The sequence below is a fragment of the Argiope bruennichi genome, chromosome 7 (genome assembly GCF_947563725.1).
Source record: "Argiope bruennichi chromosome 7, qqArgBrue1.1, whole genome shotgun sequence".
Classification (NCBI taxonomy): domain Eukaryota; kingdom Metazoa; phylum Arthropoda; class Arachnida; order Araneae; family Araneidae; genus Argiope; species Argiope bruennichi.
Genome location: NC_079157.1, coordinates 27,579,326 through 27,605,275, shown reverse-complemented (window position 1 = coordinate 27,605,275; position 25,950 = coordinate 27,579,326). Strand labels below are relative to the sequence as shown.

The window sequence follows — 25,950 nt, the reverse complement described above, 5'->3', positions numbered from 1 at the left end:
TTTACGGTGTGATTTTGATAAAATGTTTGAAAATTTAATACGCTTACAAATAACTAATTTGTTTGTAATGATGATGCAGCAATGATTTAAAACTTCAGAAACAGCGAATTATAAAAATGCATAACACAATGAACATAACGGACTTATGATTTTTAAAACAGAATGCTCCATCAAAATTTGAAGTTTTAAAAATATTTTTCTGAGGGAACCGTTAAGACGTAGTTATATAAAATATGTCATTGAAACTTTTAGCAACAATTAATCCCGAAAAACCAACTAGTCGTCAAAAGCGGTATGTTTTACATAAAAGTGAGGGAATATTTACTACTCAACTGCGACTAATACTTTGTTTTAGATTCCACTTTGTCACCCCCACAGACAAACATTATTCGATTACCCAAGCGCACGGGCACTCGGAGCCCACGTGGGGAGAGGCAGTCTATGCCTATTTTTAGAACATTTACGCCGCATGCCACACAATTACCAACAGATAATCTGTAACGGAAACAAAAACGGTACAATTTTCTCACATACGCTTTTAATATTTTATTGCTTACTCAGATAATTTTCTCACACACAGAATAATAACTTCGAATAACACGTCTGGAACGATTTTAATCCCTTTATAATGGCTGGTTAGTACAAAAAAAAAAGAAAGAAAGAAATTAAAAGATATTAAATATTTAAATCTGTAACTTACCCAAAGTGGAAATTAATTTAAAAGCAGAAGTCATGTGGATACGCTTCAATATATTAAACGTTCTCTGCATTCTTACTAGCTGCCATTGACGACCAGCTGATTCGTATGGAATATTGATCGTATTTAATTTGAAAAAAAAGATTATTATATATAAGTTGGTTGTCATGCTTCTCTCACCAGCTTTAATGTCTATCATGATTTGATGTTTTTAAGAAACATTAAAATATGATAGACATTAAAACACATCATTTAAATAGCCTTACACCTGTTCTGCTTATTATGCACATAAGCCTTCATAATGTGCTCAAATACCACGACATTATAATGCCATTCAGATGATTATTTCTTTTTTAAATTCTAATAATGGGAAAAAAATCACACAATTAAATGCTTGATGAAACAATCAAAATAGTTTAACTTCCATTACGACAAAATTTTGTTTTGAATCATATGTAGAAAATAATTATTTAAAAATTGTAAAAATTCGGAAAAAGAATTGTATTATTATAAAATTGTCTTCATTGCAAAAATGATTTCTTGAATTTTAAATTGGGGTAAAATTATTTTTGCACACTAATTTCGGAAATTAATGCTGAAGCCCCCCCCCCCTCCCCTCCAAATATAGATTGAGTTTTAATTAATTAAAAAAATTTAAAAATTCGCTCCGAGGTGCGCATTTAAAACCTTCGTAATTTGAGTCAAATTTATCAGTTGTAGTTCAAACAATCTTGCATGTAGAGCCCCAATTGGCACACATACACATTTTCTCCATTTATCAAAAATTTATCAAACAATATTATTATAAATTTGAATCAACGATATTATTATGAATTTGAGTCAACGATATTATTATGAATTTGAGTCAACGATATTATTATGAATTTGAATCAAACGATATTATTATGAATTTTAATCAACGATATTATTGTGAATTTGTATCAAACGATATTATTATGAAATTGTATAAACGATGTTATGAATTTTAATCAACGATATTATTATGAATTTGAATCAAACGATATTATTATGAATTTGAGTCGACGATATTATTATGAATTTGAATCAAAGGATATTATTATGAATTTTAATCAACGATATTATTATGAATTTTTATCAAACGATATTATTCTGAATTTGTATCAAACGATATTATTATGAATTTGTATCATCAATATTATGAATTTTAATCAACGATATTATTATGAATTTGAATCAAATGATATTATTTTAAATTTAAAAGATAGAGTTCAATAAGATTCAAAACAATTTGGAAGCTATAAAAATCATTTTTGTACTTTTTATTAAAATGAATTTTTTAACACCAATTTCCTGCAATCAGCATTTTTTTCTGCGCTCAAAATCGTAAACATAACCATTGCTTAATGCTCTGATTTTACCCAATAAGAAATTGTTTTTTGATAAAAATCACTATGCAGGGAAATTTATTCTTAAACTTTATAAATAGAAAGAAATTATACTATCATCATTGATATTTAAAAAATGCCTTAACTAAAAAACCATACCAGCAACACATCAGAAATTTTGAAGTAACAGCTAAAAACGCGATATATAGAAAAATCGCATGTCATATCACAACAATTTGAGAGCAGAAGCAACTGAACAGTATAAATGTTTTGCATTCGTAAAATGGTTTGGTAAAATTTATCAAACCATTTTTGGCAAATATAAATATATATATATATATATATATATATTGAAAAACGGAAGCATTAAAAATAATTTTTGTAATTTTTATTAAGAAGAAATTTTTTTTCAGGCCAAAAGTTTTTAAGAGTTTATTACAGTGAATTTTCACGTATTCTGTATTATATCAATATTGTTTACAATTTTTTTTTCTTTTTTATCTTCAAAAGCAACATTGTTCTTAATTTTTCTTAATCAGCAAAACTATGTAATTCTTCAACTGTTATTCTCTAAATTTCGATCAAATTATTTATTTCAAAAATGCAATGTGTTTTTTGCTTCTTGTAACGAAGTGTATAAAAAAAATTAAATCTACCAAAGAAAAAAAAAACACCTTAAGATTTAACAAATCTTCACATTTCAGATTGTCTTAGACCGAAAAACTTATTTTTAGAACACGTCTGTTTGAGGATACGATGATTAACAAAATGCTTCCAGCTAGTCAGATTGAATTTGCTATACACCACCATCAAATTGTTTCTTGTTACACCAAATTGTTTATTTTTATCAAATTTTGAACGAAATTTATTCATAGGAAAAACTGCCTGCCTGAGCATATTTCAACACGATAGCTACAAAACTTTAAGTGCTAGATGAGTTAAATTTTTGTATTCATATTTTTCATCTGAATTGCAGATCTTTATTACATTTTAAACCAAACCTGACAAAATCGGTATGTGCTTTTACGTTCATTGCAAACGTCAAAACTCGAAAACACAAAGATTTAGAAAAATGAAATTTGCTATGTTATCTTTTTATTAAAATAGCATTTCTGTGTAAAATTTTGGTTTTAATATATCGAGTAAAAAAAAAAGGCTTACAAAATGTATATTCGGTTTTCTTTATTATTATGAAGCATAAAATTCTCATACGCAGGTTTCAGAAAATAAAAATCTGAGCACTTGTGGCATTTATGACTGCACTTAAGCTTTTTATATAGAGGAGAATAACACCTGTGTTAGAGAGTAAGCGAGAAAGTTTCACGGAGACCACGCTGATTTTATTTTGCGTCACAATGGATAAGCAGTACCTACGCAATAGACTTTTGTTCCCTCTTTACCCTTTGCTGTCTCATATGAAGGCATGAAACATCAAAATATGAAATAAGTTCAAAAATACTGTCTTCTTGGCGCTCCTTAAAATTAGTGCTCAAGACCACCCCAAACCTTGCCCTTGTATATCAATCGCTATGCAGACGTTACGTCAATGAAAAAAAAAAAAAAAAAACTTTTGAAATATTAACTTTTAGGGAATTTTTATGTATTTTGGAACTTCTCCGCCCTTCTCTGGATTTAATTGAATTTACAAATGAAAACCGACAAAAAATGAAATATTTTATTATCAATATACAGGTGGAAGAAAAAATAAATTGATTTTTTAAAATGATTATTTTCGTCCGTTTTTATTAAGTTTCAAATAATTTTTATGAGATATTTCAGGTTTTTGTCATATATTTGACGAAAAGACGTTCAGGTGAAAGGTTTAATCTTAGGGAAAAATTATACAAAATAACAAATTAATTTTGAAGAATTTAAACTAATTTTTTAAATGATTGTATTCTTATCTTCCTATTCTTTAAAAAATAATTTACAGCATTTTTACTATGTTACTTTATATCCATATATATTTTAAAAAGTCGTACAGGTATTTAAGCGCTTCTAAATGCTAAAATATTTCTTCCCAGCCCAGGAAGTTCTCTGTCTCTCCTATAGATGGCGATGTGGTTGCAAACTTCAATCGACGAGCAGCGCGAAAGGTGATTCCTGCTTTTTCTCCACAGTTCATCTTCGAATCGCAACCGTTCGCTCGAGTATCTTCTTCACTACCGTCTGAGGCATCGATTTCGTAACAAAGCAACAGGTTGTTGATTTATTTCTCCGCGAGCGCCTTTCAAAGGTGAAGTCGCGTCCGTTATTTACCTTTTTCCTCCGTGTGATTGATTGAACACGAATTGGCCAACGTCGGAAGGACAGATAATTATGCAGCCGTGCTTTTTCCTGGAAAGACGATTGATTTGAAATGTTTCGTAAATTTGCAAAATAGCAGGGTTTGTTTTCTTTTTTTATGAAGTGAAAAATTTTTCCCCCTTGGATGACTTTGGATATGCTACTCAGCTTTTAGACTTTTGTAGACATCGTTGGTTGAAGGTAAGTGTTTATATTCTTGCATTCAATAATTTTATTTTTGTTTGAATTTGTTGTTATTTTGTTTTTTCATTTCGTTTTTGCAGACGATATTTTATTATTGATATTCATTACTATAAAATTAATTTCCATTTTGCAGAAAGGATATTTAATACTATAAATATTGATTTGATATCACTTTCATTTATAAGCAAGTGAACATTTTTATTGTCTATTAATTCTATCATTGAAGATTTATAAATGTATGATCAATTTCAATTATGAAGAAATCATTTCTTTTATTAACAAATTTTTGCTCAAACTGTATTAAATAGTTAATTAACATCCGGCAGTTAGTTAAAAAAATCTCGATTATGCATTTTTCTTTATGATAGTGTTTCTAATTATTTTCTTTGAAGAATCAGCCAATAGACTTGTAAATTAAGCAGTAATAGCTCACTTTTTATTATTCTGAGTTCTTATTTGTTTAACCATATAAAAGAACAATGCAAAACATTCTCATAAATATATTTCCTTTGTTGATAGGTACTTTTTTAAAACTATTTTTTCTCTTTTTAATATTTAATAACTTTTAGTTTTTATTAAGCTAAAAAAATATTATTATTTTTTTAAATTTCGACTTTTTGGATCACTTTGGTTAACAGTGTTTCATTAATTTTGCATAGCATTAATTTCATTTTTTTAATATTATATCGGCCATTAATTAGAATACTTAATTAGAATCAGTTTTATTTTTCACCTCATGAAGAGAGACATTATTTAAAATATCTTAATTTTATTTAACTCTCTTATTTTTAAAGTCAGAAAACATTTCGATGAAATAAATACTTTAGTAAATTTTGTAAGAATGTAAAAGAATGCTTAAAATATGAATCTGAATTTATCAGATGGCTTTGATTAATTAAAACTTTTCTTATATGTAAAACCAAGTAATAAGAAGCACAATTTCAGTATTTTTGTCATAACTCAATTTTTTCTGTTTCTCATTGGAATATCTTGCTACTTTTTGAATTTGAATTTTTAAAAAAATATTTTTGCATTGACCTGGACACAAGCTTCGAAACGGAAACATAAATAGATTCGAAATCGATCTGAATTCAGTTCTAAAAAGTCGTTGTTTAAAGTTGAAGTTCAAGCAAGGTATAAACTTAATCATTAAAATATTTTGTTATTTTTTTTAATTCTCACGAATCTTTAACAGTAGGATGGAAATTAATCAACAGTGGCAATATAACACAAAAAGAATCTAATCATTAGTTACGGCACCTTAAATGTTAAAATTAAATCACCGATTCAGAGTTTATAAAAAAGAAAAGAAAATTGCTATTTATAAATCCGAATACAAATAAACTAAGATTTAAAATATCTTCCGTCAATCCGATTTAAGAAAACAAATATATCAAAGTGATTTTAAAACGATTCTACTTAAAAATGTGTCTCGATTCGCTAGTGATCTGCTAAAAAGTTATTTTATTTATTGATGATCAGTTCTAGCTGCTTGCTTCTAACTTCAATTTGTTAACATATAAGTAAACTGTTTTTAAATTAAAAAGGCCATTGTTTTAGTCTTCGAATTAGAACACTAATTAAAGAAAAAGAATATAGGATAAAAGTGTATTGTGAAAATAAATAAATTAAATTGAAAAAAAAACTCGAAACAAATAATGATTTAATTTGTTTACATTAATTTGTTGACATATAATTGTTTTTGAATTAAAATGTCTATTTTTTCTAGACTTCGACTCAGAGCATAGATTAAAGAAAAAATAGTATTAGATAAAGAGTTTATGTAGAATAGTTTTTTAAAAACTTCGAATATCTGACAAGTATCTGACGAATATCTGACAAGTACCAGAAAATCGAATATGTATTTTCGATGTTTTTGTTCTGCCCGATTGAAACCAAAATTTGACATGGGGCTATAATTGAAGTCACTAGATCACATACAAAATTTCATTTATTTAAGTTATGACATTTATTCTGAGATACCAAATTTTATCCGTCTAGTATTTTTTCGTTTCCTAGCTATTGTGCTCACTTGTATTTGGACAGACAGACCTCCTCTGAATGGTTACGTCCAAAATTTGATGGAAATCTTTAAATGTATCCATAAGTTTTTATACCAAAAATCGTATCCCTTTCATTTCAGCTCAAAGTTTATGTTCACGGATAGATGTAATATGATTTCCGAATTTTTTGATGAATACAATGCTTTACATTTGTATAAGAGAAAGTTTAAAAGCGAGTAATGTAAATATATTATCTCTTCATTAGAAGCTTCTGTAGATTCTTGATTTTAATCTTTTTTGTCAAAAATATATATATATTTTTTTCAATTGCTCGTAATTTTCTCTTTTTGCCAATACAATTTTTTTCCCCATTTTTTTAAATTTGCAATTTTATTTTCCTGTTAAATGAGTATTTTTCAATTTCACATTGTGCTGTTTATTATTTATTTATTTTATTTCAGCAAAATTATCAAAATTACACAGGATGTTAAATCTTTTTCTACTTCCTCGTATACTCAATATACAAGAAGCATCGTAATCGTCAAAAATTTCGAATTCGAGATTTTGTCAAATTCTCACTTAACACAAAAACAGTTTGAGCTAGACGGATGAAATTTGGTATATATCCTTAATACCACATTAGTAAATTTCTATCAAATTTTTAGCAATATCCGATCATTATGTTATCTGTCCGGTTGTCTGAAATTTAATGCAAAGAAGCAAAGGTACAAAATGCAAAGAAGTTGATGGATGTATATTTACTAAGAATTATCGTTTAAAATGTAAATCTGCATCAAATTTGGTACCAAATCTTTCAAAGGGTTCATCATCTTTTGACATGCATTTTTGCATTATGTAAATGTAATAATACAAAAACCTAACAATATACGTAAATAAAATTTGATTCTCATATTTAGTTATTCAGATTTAGCACCTAGAGATTTTTTTTATCAAACTTGAATCAAATCTGTCAATGTGATTACAGTCTGTACTTTACCCTGCATGTAAACGTAACAAACTCAAAAATGCTATGGCTTGAACAAATGTAAATTTATATACGCTCTTATAACTACAACCGCTACTCGATATCAAATTTTGATTTCAATCGAATTGGAAAAAAAGCATCCAAAATGCAAATTCGTTTTTCTAATATATAAGTATTAATCTCATACCAGGGATTTAGTCGCCAAAAAAAGTGCCAGAGATTAGACAACAGATTGAATAAAAATGATGGATTCACGTCAAATAGCTATATTTCGTAACTATTTTTCACCTAGGCCATACACGTCTTGCTCAAGCTCAAAAATTTTATGAGAGACCAGAAGTACATAACACTTTCATTTGACCGTATGCGAGAAAGTTTCACAGAGACAACTTTAAAAAAATAATAAGTGTAGCTAGTGACAGTTACGACTAATTGTTAATCTAAAGTTGAAAAAAGATCGCGACGTAAAGCACCGTTTATACGTCTCTCATTTACACGACGTTTAATGATTGTCTCGTTTCATTTTTAACCACTATAATGAAGAAAAAAATTCGTTTATACGATGCAAAGTTTCTATTAGATGTTATTTCAGGAATGGAGGATTAGAATGCTCTTAGAACAGACAACAATTTCGAGATATATTTGAAAAGCGATACCAATATCGTGATTTCGAAATTATCAACGGATGCGGACTTGATTAAAGTTATTTTTAGGTTAGTTGTATGACTTTGTAATTAAATTGTATTTATGTTAGTTATATATATTTTGCATATGCTTATAGTTTTAAGTACATCGTTTTTTAAGTAGTTTTTTTAACCTGTTTTCAACCTATTATTTTAAACGATTCTGTTTATTTTCTTAGTGTTTGATGCATTTAAAATTAAACATTGTTAATGAATCGATCTGCTCATAATGAATCTAAGAAAATTTTGTTGACACATTCTTGAGATATTATATAAATTAAGAAAGATATTCTTTAGTGCCCATAAAATTTAAATGCTCTGTGACACTGTTTTCAGTAATCATATTATAAAAAAAATGCTTTATTTTAGTAAAAAATATTATTATATTAATTGCAGATTAATCCTTTCCACTTTCATTTAAAGCATAAATTCTACGGGAGCTAATAGAAAATTAGAGAGATACATATCACGTTATGACTGAAGGCCTTTATCATATTATGAATGATTTATATGACAATCAAAATTTGAAGTTTTAAAATATTTTGATGAAGAAGCTATTAAAGTAGGAATTGCATAAATTTTTAATTATTAAAATTTTAACGAGCATTAAGATTGGCGAACCGGCTGGTCGCCAAAGGCGGCTAGTAAATTAATAAAAGACTATTTGTCTTTCGGTTAAATTTAATCGATGACGAAAAAGAAATTGAAGACCTTATCCTATCTTCTTTCAAATTTTTCTTCTGAAAAATTTTCTACTCATTTTATTTGTCAAAACACTTTTGAAAAAAAGCAATCAATTAGTTTAATTCGATTCATAATGTTATGTTTAACACTCATAGAAAATCAGCATATTAGAAGGCGATTAGGGGTTTCTTTTTTCTTTATTTAAAACCTGCCTGCATATACATAAATCGTGTAAAATAATAAATGAGCTATTAGAGATCAAGATATGCGAATTTTCGACCTTTTATGATAAACGATTAATTTTAAAATTTTATTATTGTTTTCAATAAAATGTAGTGATAAGATAGTGCTATCTTAAGATCAATGGGGGTGGTCCCTCCAAAACTTTCTCACAGACTTTCTAACAAAAAGATGTCCCTGAGGACGCCATACATGACTTTGGAGTTTAATAGTTACGAAATATTAGCAATTGGCACGAATTTAGCATTTTTACTGACTGTTGTCATTCTTGGCGAGTTATTTGGCGATTAATTCCTGACATGCAGTTAATAACCTGCGAAAATTAAATTTGTGTTTTAAACTTGTTTTTTCCAAACCGAATGAAACCAAGATTTGACAACTACACTTATAGTTACCAAATTCCTACCAAACTTGATATAATTAAATAAGTGTATATTTCAGTTATCCTACTTGTATCTTTTTAAAACTACAAATTCATAAACGGTCAACCCCTGGTTGTATTTAGCTCAAAATTCGATATATGTCTACGTCGAAGATGTTAAATCTGTACACCGAATTTTATTAATACAGCTCTCCTTGTTTTTTTTATCGTATTAACTTATAATAAAACCGCCGGACAGACAGTCTTTGTCTTAATGGATTTGGCTTAAAATTTGAAAGAAATTTACAAATTTTATGTAAATACCGTATACCAAATTTCATCCTTCTAGCTCAAAGCGTTTTCGAATTATCTTTGTCTCAGACAGACAGACAGACATTTTCCAAAAATGCGTTTTTCGAACACAGTGAAAGCTGGAGATTCGTCAAAATATCTTCGAATTTTTTGGCGATTTCTATACTTTATCTAATCTACGTATACGAGAAAGGAAAAATAAATTATTACTTCTAAATGAATTAGCATTCGTTGCATTAAATTTGTAATAATCTTAGTCGTTATTGAAATTTTGATTATACGTCTTTTTATGTCTGTATCAGCCTCTTGAAAGACACATAAATGGTACTTTACTGAACATTAAAGCTTGACCTTCTGGTTTCAAACTGTTTGCAAAAAAGATCTTTTTATTATTTTCATATGTATGAAAAATATTCCCTTTTCGTGCATTTATTCAAACTGACCATAACTCGTTTCTCTCTCCCGTTTTTTTTTTTCTTGCTTACAAAAGAAATGACCTTAGAGCTTTAAAACAAAACAACCATGTGAAAAAATATGGAACCTTGAATAACGCCTATTAGGATGTTGCCTTTAGTTTTCGAACCTTTGCCCAATTATTTTTTTTTTTTCGTTTTTCCTCTAATTCTTCAAAAATTAATTAATTTAATAGATGGTTGACCATTTAAATATTTTATTTGTTTTATATCATTGATTTATCAAACCAAAGATGATCACAGCGTATAAGATTCAGTCTTTCTGCTTGTTGATATAAAGCTGAAAAAAATGAACTGACTGCAATTTCTTTGAGCTTTAAATGTTATTTTTCTTACAGAGACATCAAATAAAGTCACTTACTTTTATAAAATGAAAAATACTAACCGAGAATTCGTTACAGTTTAAATGCGATTTAATTTAATGTGATTGTTTTTGTACTTTAAAATCGGTTTTTCCTTGCGATTTTAGTAAAAATATTGAAGAACCATAAATCGGAATAACTTTATAAATACGAACGCAGACGATAATTTGAAGCTATATCTAATATATAAAAATGAAATTTTTGTTCGTATTTTATGCGCTGTCGTATTGTTAATCTAATTGCGATAAAACTTTTCCAACTTATTGCTTTGAATGTGGAAAATCCATGTTTTCACATGCCCAGTTGTATGTTGGATGCTCACGAGTTGGACAGCCAAAAAATTTGTTTTTGTTGAAGACGGAAAAACAAAAGAATATTGTCAACCCTAAAGTATACTTGAAAAATAAAGTAAAAAAATAGTATATTATTTATACTTCTACTTTATATATCATTCAATTTCAATGAATGCATTCACTGTCGGCAAGAAAATAAATACCATTCTTTCTATTGTTTCTAATTAAACAAGATAGTTATTTCAACTTTCAAACTTCAAACGATATTTTAAAAATTATTTCTTCTGTGGCAGTAACGTGTCAGGTACCACCTAGTCATAAATAAAAAGATAAAATTAGCTTGTCTTTTATCTTAACTATACAAAAAGATTAAAAAAGTTATTCTTATTATAATTCTACCAGTAAATAAAATTAATCGTTTAATCACAAGTTGCATATAATTCGCGAATAATAATTATTGGTAATTTTATTTAGAAACATAGGAAAGTTTTCCACTATTGAAAAATATTCCAAAATATCTAACAGAATCAAGACTGGTGGTGTTTCTTTTTTTCTTGTATACCAATCAAAACTTTTTATTGTATATATTAAAAATGGGCATTAACAAATTTTTTCATTTTACTTGGTCATATTTTATATTTTGATGAAAATTTATGAATCAATTTTTTTAAAAAAGGCACTATTTGGGAATATAATCAACTTATTATTCAATACAGTGGCAACATACAGGGTGTTCATTAATTATTGCCGGGGTTTCCGTACCTCATAACTTTCGAATAAAAAATATTACGCAAAAACCGATTACGTATTCGTAAATTACAACTCAAAGAATTTTATTAATGATATTAAAGTGTAAAGCTTGCACAATTTGCACTTTGTAGGCATTCAGTTGAAGGCGATTATGTATTCGTAAATTACAACTCAAAGAATTATGAATACGTAAATTACAACTCAAAGAATTATGAATACGTAAATTACAACTCAAAGAATTATGAATATGTAAATTACAACTCAAAGAATTATATATTCGTAAATTACAACTCAAAGAATTATATATTCGTAAATTACAACTCAAAGAATTATGAATACGTAAATTACAACTCAAAGAATTATGTATTCGTAAAGTACAATTCAAAGAATCGCCTTCAGCTGAATGCCTACAAAGTGCAAATGGTGCAAACTTTACACTTTAGTATCATTAATAAAATTCTTTGAGTTGTAATTTACGAATACGTAATCGGTTTTTGCGTAATATTTTTTATTCGAAAGTTATGAGGTACGGAAACCCCTACAATAATTAATGAACACCCTGTATTATTGATTTTGGCGTGATATAGGTGTTCAGTAGGTCATGTACTTGTGAATATTGAACAAGCGGTTCCATGTCTCCAATCAAATTTCACTGCGTTTTTTCCTCATTGCATATTTATTCTTCGCGACAATTTTGGCTTCCTTTTGCTAATGTATGAAGGTGCTTGGACTCGATGGATATAGAACAAGTAAACAAAATAAACTTTTTATCGAAACCCAGATGACTAAATAGAACGAAGTAGTGAAACGAATAAATTTAATAAAATAATTTTTAAAGATGTACTTTTTATCAGAATTGTTTTAAGGATATATTTTTTATCGGGATAATTTTTAAGGATATATTTTATAAGGATATTTCTTTATTGGGAAGTAGAAATTTATTATATTAATTATCTTCAACCTTTTAATTATAATTATATTACTCATTATTATAAATATTAGGGAATGTTGGATTCAAATTTTTCTCCGATACCTTACTAGTTGGTAAAAATTTAACAAAGCAATTTATTTTAATAACCAGTTGGAATAGTCTTCCCAAAACTTTCTCGCATACTCTCTAATAAACTTGTCATGTCAGAGAGCGCATTACATGACATTGGCGCACAATAGTTACGAAATATTAACTTTTGGCGCGAATTTGGCATTTTTACTGAATCTATCGTGTCATCCTTGGCAAGTTTTTTGACGATTAATTCCGAAAATCGAATTTAGACGCATTTTTCTCAAGTGATTAAAGCAAATATTTGACCCAAAACTGCACTTGTAGTCACAAAATCCCGATACCAAATTTGATACATTCAAGTTATTGCGTTTTTAAATCGAGTTTACGTGTTTCTGAAAGTGCTTACCAACTAACGATAAGCCTTTTTGGATTTGGCTCAAAATTTGTGTACCGAATCTTATCTATCTAGCTCTCTTCGTTTAGTAGTTATCGTGTTAAATTATATTCGAACAACCAGATTGATAGATACACTTCCTCTGAACAGATTTTGCTCAAAATGTTATAGAAATCTGCAAATTTGGTGTAAAGATCATATACCAAATTTCAACTATCTAGCCCAAAGCGTTTTTGAGTTAACTTTGTCATAGACAGACAGAAGGACATTTGCCAAAAATGTGTTTTGCCATGAATTCGACTTAATTTACCATGTTATAGCATGCTTTTAATAGGAAATTTGAAACTTTTTCATACTCACAAATAAAGTTTAGAAGTACTTAAAATTCAAAATTTGTGTAAAAATGTTAAAAAAAAGAGAATTAATTTTTTTTTTCTATTTAGCACAAAAATTGCAAACGATTGCAACATTTTATCTTTATAAACATAAATGCTAGTCATATTAATTGAATGCTTAAAAATGATGTATTATAACCTGAATTACAGCCTTCCCATTTTCAATTTTATTTAAATAATTTTTTATATTACCAAATTTTTCAATTGTTTGTCTCGATATGAATCCACCCCCTCCTCCTCTTTTTAAATTGTATTTCAAAATCTTAAAGTATTACGTTGGCTGCCTTTTCAATACCAAAATCTTATTCCATCAGAAATAACAATGAAACAAAATGTGTCAGCACTTTTTGATGAAAACTCTATTCAACATCAACAATCGACCAAACGATTTCATTTTCTGCGAAATGTCCGAAAAAACATTATTGTTGCGAAAGATATTACTTCTATGGAATATAAAATCGTCTTATACACAATATTTCGATAAATTCTACTCGTTTTCTCCATTCTTTGATTGGTGATAAAAACTTTATGGGCCATGAAATTCGACTTGGAGCGTATTAAACACATTGTTCGCAAGCAAACGATTTTCGACTACGAAAATCATAGAACGTTGTCTCCATTTCTGACGCCACGAATTGTTCCGTTAAAAGAAGCGATGTTTTCGTGCGTTCGTTTTGTAAATGTGGTTTGAAGTGTCGTTTATTTTAGGTAAACCAGATGGGGTTCTTTACCCCCACCGAAGGGTTTGGAAAAATATGTATCCCCCACTTTTTCCCGCCTTCCGAAAATAGAATTGTCATCTCTAAGGAAACATTGGGCTGTGTTAACGAGCCTCTAATCTTTTGACTTGTCATCATGAAAAATGGCGACAGCGACTCGGAAAGGGAGAAAAAGTTAGCAGATGTTTCGGATACTTTTTCGCACTTTTGGGATGGATGAAAGAGTAAGAGGAGACATTATGTTATGAACTAAATTTTTAGGGGGAAAGAATAAAATGAGACATTATGTTATAAGCCGAATTTTGTAGGATGAAATAGTAAGGTGAGACATTATATTATGAACCTATTGGGGTTTTAAAAAATGTTTTTCCCTCTGAAAATAAAAGCAGATTAAGCCTTGTTTAGAAGAAGTTTTCCCTAAAAATTTGGCCTTTTGGTAGGAAAACTAAAAACGTTTGATAACAGCAAGGAGTAGTCTCCCGAAAACTTTCTCGCATACTTTTCAATAAAGATGTGATCCCAAAGAACGTCTTGCACGACACTAGCGTACAATAGTTACTGAATATTCACCTCTGGCGAGAATGTAACTTTTTTTTTCTGAATCTGTCCCATCCTTGGCGAGTTTTTTTGGCGATTAAAGCGTGTAAATTCTGAAATAAAAACTGTACTGGATTCGTAGCTGCTAATTTAATTAATTTTTCTTTATTATTATTTTTTATTTTTATTTTTAGCTTGATAATTTTACAATAGGGTGGAGTCTCTGGAATGTGGATCCTTTCTAGCATACATAAGTTTGTTTGTTTTTATGTCAAAACAAATAAAAATGGAAGGCGTGTTCAATTTCTTTTGTTTTGTATTTTTCTATATATCTTACTTTTTGAATACAATTATTTCACATCTTGTTTAGTTTACTTTCCGCCAAATCTTACTTCACAGATATCTGCTAATCCTTAATTATCTTTAGATTGGTTTCCATAGCAACAAGAAACGAATAAAAAAAATAGCACGAATTAAACCAAAGTTAAAATTTTAAATAACTTAACAAGTATTTAAAATTTAGTTTTTAATTGAAAAAATAACGAAAATTATTAATGTTTTAAAAATTTAAAATCAAGACTAACCTTTTTCAATCATTTTGATACTGTTAATGTGATTTTAAAACAATCTATGGCGCAAATTTCAAATTGGCCTAAAGTTTATCTATTGCGTTAAATATCTAAATATTTTTCGAATTCTTCATTTTTTTTTTCCTATTAACTCCATTAATTCTATTTTTATTGACATTCAGTAAAACTGATCGACGAACCCAATTATTTTCTATTTAGAACTTGGGAAACGCTTGTCTAGTGCTGAAGTCAAAATTTCGATGTCGAAAGGGTTGTGTTTGGTAATGTTATGTTTTTTTTTCACTGTGTGTGTGTGTGTGTGTTTTTTTTAATTTTTACAAAGCTATAAATAGGTTGTAGCACTGGCAAATTACTGCTTTTGTTGGAAAGGGGGAGGGGGGTATTGGAACAGTTGTTTGTTTCCTCAAAATTGGTCTACATGACTATATAAATTTCAATTCAAAGGCGCCTTGTTATTAATAAGATTAATAACAAAAGCTTGTAGTTTTGATGTCTTATATCTTATCAGAACAAAAAAAAATGTTATTTTAAATTATGTTTGAATTATAAAATAGAACAATCTGATTAGTTGGCTATATTTCAGAGCATCGAAATTAATTGGTGAAATAGGTCTAGTTTTGATTTAGAATTTTGTTATACTTTTATTTTGTAGCCTCTCTCGAAATAGAATGGAAGTATATTGACGATCATTGATGACGTATCTAAGGTCATGAAAATTCATATGAAACAAGCATTTACGAAATCGGCCCAATGACCATAGGAAGAGAATTCTCTCAAGCTTTTGAAATCGGTTCAGTGGTTATAATTGAGGAACTCTGTAGAGGGTTTCCTCTTTTACTCTCTAATATAGTGTTACGGAATTTTCCCGGGGTTCGTTTGTGTAGTGGGGGTTATATGGTGTGAAGAACGCTCAATCACCAGGCGGCAGTAGAAAATAAAACAACGACGTTTATTTACACGAAGACACACAGGACAGCACAAGGACGACAACTATATACAGCACAGAAGACGATTATCTTCAGCCGAGACGTGCATACAACAGCACACAACAGACTCTAATGCAGACAGTGGAACACAGCTTAGTTCAACACTAGCTTCACTCCGTCGCTGCTCCGCTTATCTCCGGAAAGCCACTTCTTTGCCGTCGTTTCCGACTACTCTGCCCTAGCAGCTGCGGCCGCTTCCTTTTATATGTCTCAGGAGGCTTGAAGCTTCTCAACCAATCAGGAACTTTCGAGGCGTATCTCCGTTCCTAGTGGACGGATCGGGAAAATTCTCGATGTTTTGGGTATAATCTATTTTTGCGCCAAAGTTGCCAAATTCGTCGCCAAGTCGCCAAATGGTCTCCAAGTTTGTCGCCAAGCTCCGGGACCCTCCGACGCGACACCGGACTCCGCCCAATACCGATGACTGTAAAACATTCTTTCCGATGGAGGAACCAACTATGCTGGAAAGCAGCATTACAGATTCGTAACAATAGTATAGAGAAAGTATAGTAATCGCCCAAAAATTCGAACACGAGGTTTCAACGAATCTCCACGTTTCAGAAATTCCTGAATTTGAGCAACACATTTCGGAAAATATCCATCTGTATGTCTGTCTGTAACGAAAATAACTCAAAAATGCTTTGATCTACGGGGATGAAATTTGGTATACGGTCTTTATAATAATTTCATAAATTTCTATCGAAATTTGAGCAAAATCTGAGTTTCTTAGTTCAGATGAAATATGTGCATATAAGGCTGTTCGAATGTAAGATAACACGACAACTGCGAAACAAAGATAGCTAGATTGATAAAATTCGATACACAGAATTAGCATTTATAGCTAGACACTTATTGAATTTTGTGTCAAATTCAACAAGGGATTGACCGTTTGTTAATCTATACTTCTAGAAACATATAAACACGATAAGTCAAAACCGGCGTGACAAATTTGGTTTGGGATTTTGCTGTTACTAGTTTTATGTTAAATTTTTGTTTAGTCGCTTAGGAAAAGCACGTGTAAAACACAAATTCGATTTTTGGATACTATTAACCGCATGCCAAGGATTAATCGTCAAAAAACTTGTCAAGTATGGCATAATATATTCAATGAAAATACTATCCCAAAGCCAAAGGTTCGTATTTCGTAACTATTGTGCAGCAATGCTACATAAAGCATTCTCTGGTATAACTCCTTTATAAGAGAGTATTTTAGAAAGTTTTGGGTAGACTTCTCCCGATGGTTGAAAATGTATACAAAGTAGTATTTTTAGAGTTTTTTCATATCTTGATGTCATAAACTTTCATATGAAACAGAAATTAGCGAAACTGGATAAATGGTTGAGGTTGGTTCTTCGATTCTTTTTCTATTTATATTGATTACACAGATGTTTAACTTTCCATGAAGAACATAGTCGAGGAAAGAAATAAAGGAACCGTTAGAATAAAACACAATAATTCATCCCCATAAATAATATATGGGTAAAACAATACAAAAACTTAAATCTTCTTTTATCATCAAAACGCACCGAGATATTATCTCACACAGCTCAACGGTGACGTCACACTCTACTGACGACCCAACCATGTTGCCATCTGAGAGTAACACAAAAGAAGAAAAGAAAATCTCAATCTCAATGGATCCAAGCAGCTACACGAAAAGCACTGCAAACGGCTGAAAGATGATTCGTTAATATAATTATTTTCGAATGCACAACAGCACATTCGTTTCCACCTGTTGCGTGGCCCTTCCAAATCACGCACACGATTGTTTTATGATTTTTTTTTCGGTGGAACACTCTCATGGGGATTACTTACGTTCGAATTTATTTTCAAGGGTGGCTTACTCTGTAATGAGTTGACATCGACGGATCGTCACAATTGCTGTTCCGTATCAACAATGGCTGATTAATCGGCGGTTTGAAATGGAAGAGGCTTAACTGTTCGGGGAGGTATTAAGCCATGCGTGGGATGAGAATGAACACGAGGGTCTGGATGTATTTAATAGAGGTTACAGTTACCTCTCGTGTAGTAACATGTAAGTGAGATTATGCAGTCGATACAGTCCACATCGTATCATTCGTTGTTCTGAAATCTTATTAGTAATCTCTTTCTTGACCAATGTTTTTGATTTGAACATACGATCTGTAGTTCACTCGACATGTTAACAACTTTCCCACACTTTCAATGAATAAGCAAATTAGCTGCAATGATCGTTCACAAATGGCGCTAGGTAACTTTATAATGATATTTTTTAAATCTAATTTAAACTTAATTAATTTCATAATTTTTAACTTAATTTTACCCATATAAACTTCATTCGAAAATGATCTCTTATTTCCTGATCCAATTCCATCTTTTTTATTTAATTAATGCTATACGAGCTCTGTAAAATTGCTTTAATCAACGCGTTAAAAGGCTCTAAATGAAGGGATAAAAATCTGTCATACTAAACAAATTCTTTTAAAAGATACCTATATTCCCCTTTCCTAAGTCTACATATATCAAAGAATCCCTATCAGAATTTCGTAGTATAAAAGCACTAAGGAAAAAATTTCGGTTTCTTTTGTGTCGCGATGTAGACTCACGTATTTCTTACTACTCTTCCTTGTACATAGTATGCCTTCCGGGATGGAATAAATCGAAGTTAAAAAAAATTCAAATTATATATAATGTGTACGTGTGTGTAAGTGATACTTTAAAATCTAATTTGAATCTTAATTAATTTCCATATTTTTATCTTAAATTTGTCCATGTTAACTTCATTCTAAAATGTTCGCATTTCCTGATCCTATTCCCATTTTTTAATTACTTTTAACACGCGCTCTAGAAAATTGATGATTTTTGTTTTTTTCTCCCGCTCCGAGTGAAGGGATAAAAGTCCCTAATTCTTACAATATTCTTTTAAATATACCTAAGATTCCCTTTCCTAACACTATACGTGTAAAAAAATCCGTATCAAAATCTCATAGTAAAATCACTAAAGGGAGAAATTTTGTTCTACTCAAATTACACGATTTAATTCACTGTAAAGCGGACCTAAACGCTTTACAATGATTTAAATAGAATATAGGTAGCATTCATTTTAAATATATGAGAAAGTCATGAAAAAATTTCTTCTGGTATTTTTATGAAGTAACTTTAAAACCGCAAATAATTACTTTTTCAGCTTTTAAACCTACTGTATCTTGTCAAAATCACATTAAGTAACGTGTTACAATACCTTCCGCATTTTTGTTGCATCTTTTTGTTTTTAATTCCTAGCGAATCGAAACTTCCTCGTTCATTATAACAGCAGCATAATTATGAGCAGAATGTCATCTATATTCTATTTAAATCATAACTATCTTATCTTTTACAAAACGTTAAATATTCCCGTCACAGAATAGATAGACATCTACTACTTCATCTTCATGCGTACGCACACCTCTATGAATTGGTAACTTTGAGTGTGTGTATTAATAGGTTCATTATTTTCTAGAAGCACAAATAAATCCTCCATAAATATTCTTATTATGGTTAAAGTTAATTTTGAAGCACGAGTGACGTCAAAATTTGCATTTCAAAAAGCAATATCTATTCTTGTGATTATTTTCAATCTTGACGTGTGTCCCATTTCCAACAACACTAAGGATTTTAAAGGCCTAAAGTGGATGATTTGTTGCTGTGAGAAATTGATTTTAATGTACTTTTATGTTATGCGATAAGAATAAGAAATGATGATTTCTAAAGTAAAAGTAATTTTCTAAATTAAAATAGCAGCCAACGAACCGGAAGTCCGATTTGCACTCGAGAGTTATGTGAATACGCTCGTGCGTGCAGGAATTAAATTCATCTCTAATATATTTCAAATGAATGCTTTGGCAACATTTGTTGAAAAAAAAATTCCTCTCAGCAGGCTGGAGGGCAAAGGTAGATTCCTTTACATCTAAGTTACTATTTGGCAACATAAATTGTTAATTTCTTAAAATAGTCAAAATTTAGGGCTCAAAAATTACTTTTTAGTCTCTAACTTCCAAGATATTGCAGTTATAGGAAAACTTTAAATACAAAAGTTGTTCGTATTAATGAGGGGCTAATTTGGCAATTAGATTTATTTTTCTATCTTTGATATTAAGGAAGTTGTAGCGAAATGAATAGTTCAATCCCTCCACCACCACCACCATTTTCACCTCCTTTGAGCTATTTGGACCATTTACGAACTCATCCGATTTTTTTTTTTCATTTTTAACAGCATATTCCAAGTCAGTTAAAATCCAAATATAACTATATAATATAACTTTTGAACGAAGGGTGGTTTTGGATTCTAGGCATCATGATCATCGGTAAAGAACTGAAGAAATTTTCCCAGAGTCTCACTATCAGAATCATTTCAAAAGGTAGTCTTCCTATAGGAATCTGCCTAAAAATATGTAATGAGTGAGAGATACGGCTAGATAAAGTCGATCATAAAATGACTGATGTAAACCTGAGCAAATAATAAGTATACTATTTTATAAATGATTGCAAAAATGAAATGTTTTCGTTTATATTATACAGAAAATTCCACTAAGTCACGCATGCGCAGAAGGAAGATAGCATGTTCTTGTCCTGTATAGCTCATACCTGCTGAAAGAGCGCCTAGAAAAGTACTTGGTATTGTACCGTTTCTGCGTATGAGTGGTCTTGCTGTATGGATTGCAGCTGACTGAATGCAAAACCTACTTTACATTTGTGTCCCAAAAAATCCACCTTTTGCAAACAGACATTAATCTAATAATTGCAATTATATGTCTCCCTTTGAAAAAGGTAAAAAGGGAAAAGCTTGATAAATGAAATTTAATATGTGATCTTGCCACCAAAATCGTAACATTTTTGAAAGAAATACGCCAAACGTAAATTTGGTTCTTCATTCTTGTCTCTGTCCCTTCATAACTCCAGGCAAAACAAGAGAAACATGAAATTTCCATAAGGTGTTATAACGAGATTTACAAAGCCGCATTAGCTTTTGTATAAATTTCATTTACGGATTGGCTGGCTGTTTACTCTAAGTTTTACATAGTTACTCGAATATATACTCCAATCTGGCATCGGAAATTTTAATAAATTATTGTAGATCCACACTATTAACTTTTAGTGCATTATGAATCCGTTTGAATGAAACCCTTCCCCAGTAAATGCCCTACAAAATGGTACAAATATCTCCAATATCAGTGAAGTATTTCTTGAGTTTTTCTCTTTCAAACATACAGACGGTTTCGGGAAACTTCATTTTATACTATGTATAGATGAAGTAAGAGAAAATACTCTATCATCCAAAGAATTCAAACTCGAAATTTTGACGAATCTTAATACGTCGGATTTCTACGAATCCAAAATATACATTTCTGGAACCATGTCTATCTGACAATACAATCGATATTTAAAAACGTTTTGAATTGGACGAATGAAATTTGATATGTGGCCTTTATGCCAAATTTATAGATTTCTATCAAATTTTGGCGAAATCCATTCAGAAAAAGTCTAGATTTGCGGCTTCCGAATACAAGTGAATACTATGATATCAAAACAGAGCTAGAGAGACTTAAAATTTGGGTACTTTCCCGTTAGCCGGGGGCAAGCGAAAATGCGCCAAATAATGTAGAATTCCGCCAAATTTCTTACGCCAAGTTCGCTTTTGATTCACAATCAGTTAGCCGGACGCAAGTGATAAATCGCCAAATAATGTAGAATTCTGTCAAATTTCTTACGCCAAATTCGCGTTTGGTTCACATTTGCCGACATTTGCGCCCGGTTAACGGAAAAGTAACAAAATTTGTAATATATCTACATCGAAAATATAGATTCATTACAAATTTGAAATGAAATCCATCAAGGAGGCGGGGTGGGTGGGTGATCGACTATCTGTACTTTAAAATACAGTAATTAAACACTGTAACTGCAAAATGCGAACGGATTTGGCTTAAAAAGTTTGGTACATATTTTTAAGGGTACTTATTAATTAACGGTGAAACAGCCAAAACTCGCCAAATGTAGCACCAAAAATAAATTGGCGTTCGAACCCTATGAGTGTGGTCCTGATTTACAAAAAGAAAACAAGCATCTGTTTATGCTGTTTACATTAAAAGATATCAAAATTATTGATGTTAATAGATGAAAAAAAATGTTAAAATTATCTCCAATCCTTCACCGTCAGTCAATAAGTACCATTTTAAGATTATCGATCTATATATTTCTTCAAAGGAATGATCCACTGTCTATCTTTATTTTTGCAGGAATATAAACCTGATAAATGAAAAAAAGCAATGATTTAAGTAACTCGAATTTGATATGTGGTCTTGTTATTTATATATTATTTCTGCGTCAAATTTGGATTCAATCGATAAAAAAATAAATAAAAAGTATTCAAAATGCATATTTGGCTTTCATATTATATTACGAAACATATCTTGCAATGTGTGGGACACTGAAAAAAAAATATAAACACTCGTGGCATTCACAGATTTTCCATCATAGGATTGAAGTTTTATAAGGGGGTGAGGATCGAGAAGAGGGGATAAAGTTTTATTAGTTGTCATGCGAAAAATTTCCTGAGGGGCCACCATACTCGCAGGTCACAATGCCAAACTATAGAACTGTATCTCAGTTAAAACTAAAATTGAGGAACTGCGTCCAATCTCCGATTAAATCTATGAACAGGTGGATGGCTATTTATTTATGCGTGCGTGTGAAAATATTAGAATGCGAAATATTAGAATAAGCAAAATAAATTAAATTTTGGTATGGGATCATGATCGAAAAAATGAAAATTGAAATCAGGCAATGGAATAAAATTCGTTCGATTGTTATCACTGTACTTTACAGTTAAGGAAAATATACAATATTATACAGATGAGTTATTCTATGATTCTATTCTTTAGTAAGTATATATACATTAGCTAACACACCCATAGAACATTCAAACTACATTAAAATAGTAATATTTGCATTCTAATAGTTATTCACTGTATCTTGATTTTTCTGTTTATTTTTGTTTTTAACTTTTCACTTTGTTGCCAAACGATTTTATTATTGTTAAATCAGAAAATTAAAAGAGGGCGTGGTCATGTCGAATCGCTTTCTTTCCGTAGCAGACAATGGAACATTTCCCGAAGTGTCACATTTTGAAAAGCACATTATATCATGTAAAGGTTTGTTTCAGAATCAATTGTGTCTGACGCGATAGCTAATGCACCCATACCTTGGTATGCATATTTAACAAGAATGACTGACTGCTTGAGAACAATTCAGATACCTTTATTTTATTTTGTTTTTCAAGGTGTGACTTGGGTGTCGAGAATGAAAATGACTTTTATAGGAAATGACGTAATGCTCTTGCACTGAGCTTCAACCAGTTCCAAAAAAAAAAAAATAATAATAATAAAAACGAATGATGACTAATAGGTGAAGTATTCGTAAACATAACAAGTCTCTGAACTCTTTGGTTTGGAATTTGAATCTGCATACAATGAAATTTTTTCGTGAACTGACGGATACTCTGATGTGAGACATTTTTGTCTAGTAGTATCATGTTGTAATAATCTTATTAATATTTGCTTTAACGTAAAATTTGTTATATAAATAATGGTTAAAAAGAATGAAAACTTATTATTATAGAAATATGGAAAGCATATTTTTAGGTATAGACCGATAAGGTTTTTTTTATTGTCAGAACTCAAATTTCGAGCATTTATCTCATTTTCATTTCACAAAAAAAAAAAAAAAAAAAAAAAACCTTCTATTATCAAAAAAATTGTTCCAAAAATTAAAACATATCAAAATTGTGTAAAATTAATAACATGTCAAAACGCATAAAAATACTAAAAAAATAATAGCATACACAATGGATTAATAAACATTTATTTATATTTCATAAATACTAATAGACATATAATTTACAATCCGGTTTCAACACATTAATTGCCATATGAAGCAAGTGTCTCTCACAGATAATGCATTCATTGGAGCCATATCAAGCATACATAAGTCACGTGAAATCTTTTGGTTTCTTTATCCATAATTCAATGATGGTTCATTCTGGTGTATGATTGCATAATAAATGGTAAATCGCGACTTAGCGAGCGAAATAAAGCTAATTGGTCTTATGCTTATAATATGTTTTTTTTAATTATTATTATCTTATCATCAGCTTCTTATTAGTTTTTCTCGTATTTACTCATAGAAACTTGGAATTCGTCATTCTCTTTATTAGATAATGTAACATTCATTCATTTCTTCAAATACTACTTTTCCTTTACATAATAACCGTATTTCTTTTAAAAAAATGTATATAAAATCATACATCTTGAAACAAATTTGTAGTATGATCAATTTCATACCATGTCACTTTGATTTTTACCATGTTACCAATAGAATACAACTCCAAATAAAAGGAACAAGAGCCCACACGTTTGGGTTTTGAATCATATATATTTCACAAGATCTGCTTAAAGATTTCGTTCTATGAGCCCTCGTGAAAAGCATTTGCTTCTTGTTCAAAAACATGATTTTGGCAACTTTGTCAAAAAAATAATTATGTCAGTAATTATTGTATCAAATTTAGCCTAGCACGACCAAACAATTTTCGTGTGTTGTGGCGATTAACATATTAATGCACAGAAAACCTGCACACCTAAAAATTCTGATAATTACGAACCAGCGTATATATGCTCTAATGATGGTTAATTTAAATGTGCATATATGTGAAAATAATTTAATAAATCTCTAAGTTTTAGACCTCCATAAGTTTAAAAATACCATTTTTGGAATTAAATTTGTTTTGGGGTCATTCTCTGAAAATGGTAATGGCTTGATAATGAATTCTCAGCTTAGAGGTCGAGGGGTTCTATTTTAGAAAACCTTTCCGTCAAAAAAAAGCCTTGTAAATGGGTATGTTGCAAATTCATTATGTTGGACAAAATATCCTGACCCTAGTGTGGTGCAGAAATTAGAAGAGGAGTGTATCAATTCATATGTTGTCCTCATCATCATCTGACTTTAAATTTAAAATTATAAGGTTTGCCCCAAAATCGCAATAGTGTTGCCTCAAAATGGGTTATTAATTTAACTAAATTAATCTAACAGAGCATAAAAATCAAAAACCAAAATAATTATACGAATGAAAGTTGATTAAAAAAATTCCGACATTGCTGGATAAAGTCTATCGCCGGAAAGACTGTCTGTCCGTCTTATTGCAACGGCTACTATAAATAAAACATATAACGATCTAAATTTGGTATTTGGGTTTACCACCATCATCAGATCTGTGTCAAAATTTGGACAAAATCCTTTGGCAAATTGGCTGTCTGTTGTACAAGTGGTAATTAAATAACTATAAAAAAAACAATAGTTTAAAATCACAATAATCGAGAATTTTGTTGTATGATTTTTACACCAAATTTGCAAATTTGTATTTATGTGTATTTATGTGTTGTATTTATTTGTATTTACGACTTTATACTTGATCCATTGTATGCTTAGAAACTCTTCTTGTGAAAATCAGGGATATTAAGCTGTACTTAAGTATCAAATTATGCCAACATTAAATATGCGATTTAATTGGAGGTGAATACAAGCAACCGAACCAACTGACCAATCATAAACGGTAAATT

General features: G+C 30.1%; 1 protein-coding gene across 1 annotated transcript in view; it reads left to right on the top strand.

Moving 5' to 3' along the window:
• The first annotated feature begins 4,191 nt into the window (after nucleotides 1–4,191).
• The window catches only part of LOC129976027 (uncharacterized), a 105,117-nt gene continuing 83,358 nt past the window's right edge, over nucleotides 4,192–25,950 (top strand). Inside the window, exon 1 of the mRNA XM_056089364.1 lies at nucleotides 4,192–4,551. The gene's annotated coding sequence lies outside the window, so the exon portion shown is untranslated. The remainder of the gene's footprint in view (nucleotides 4,552–25,950) is intronic.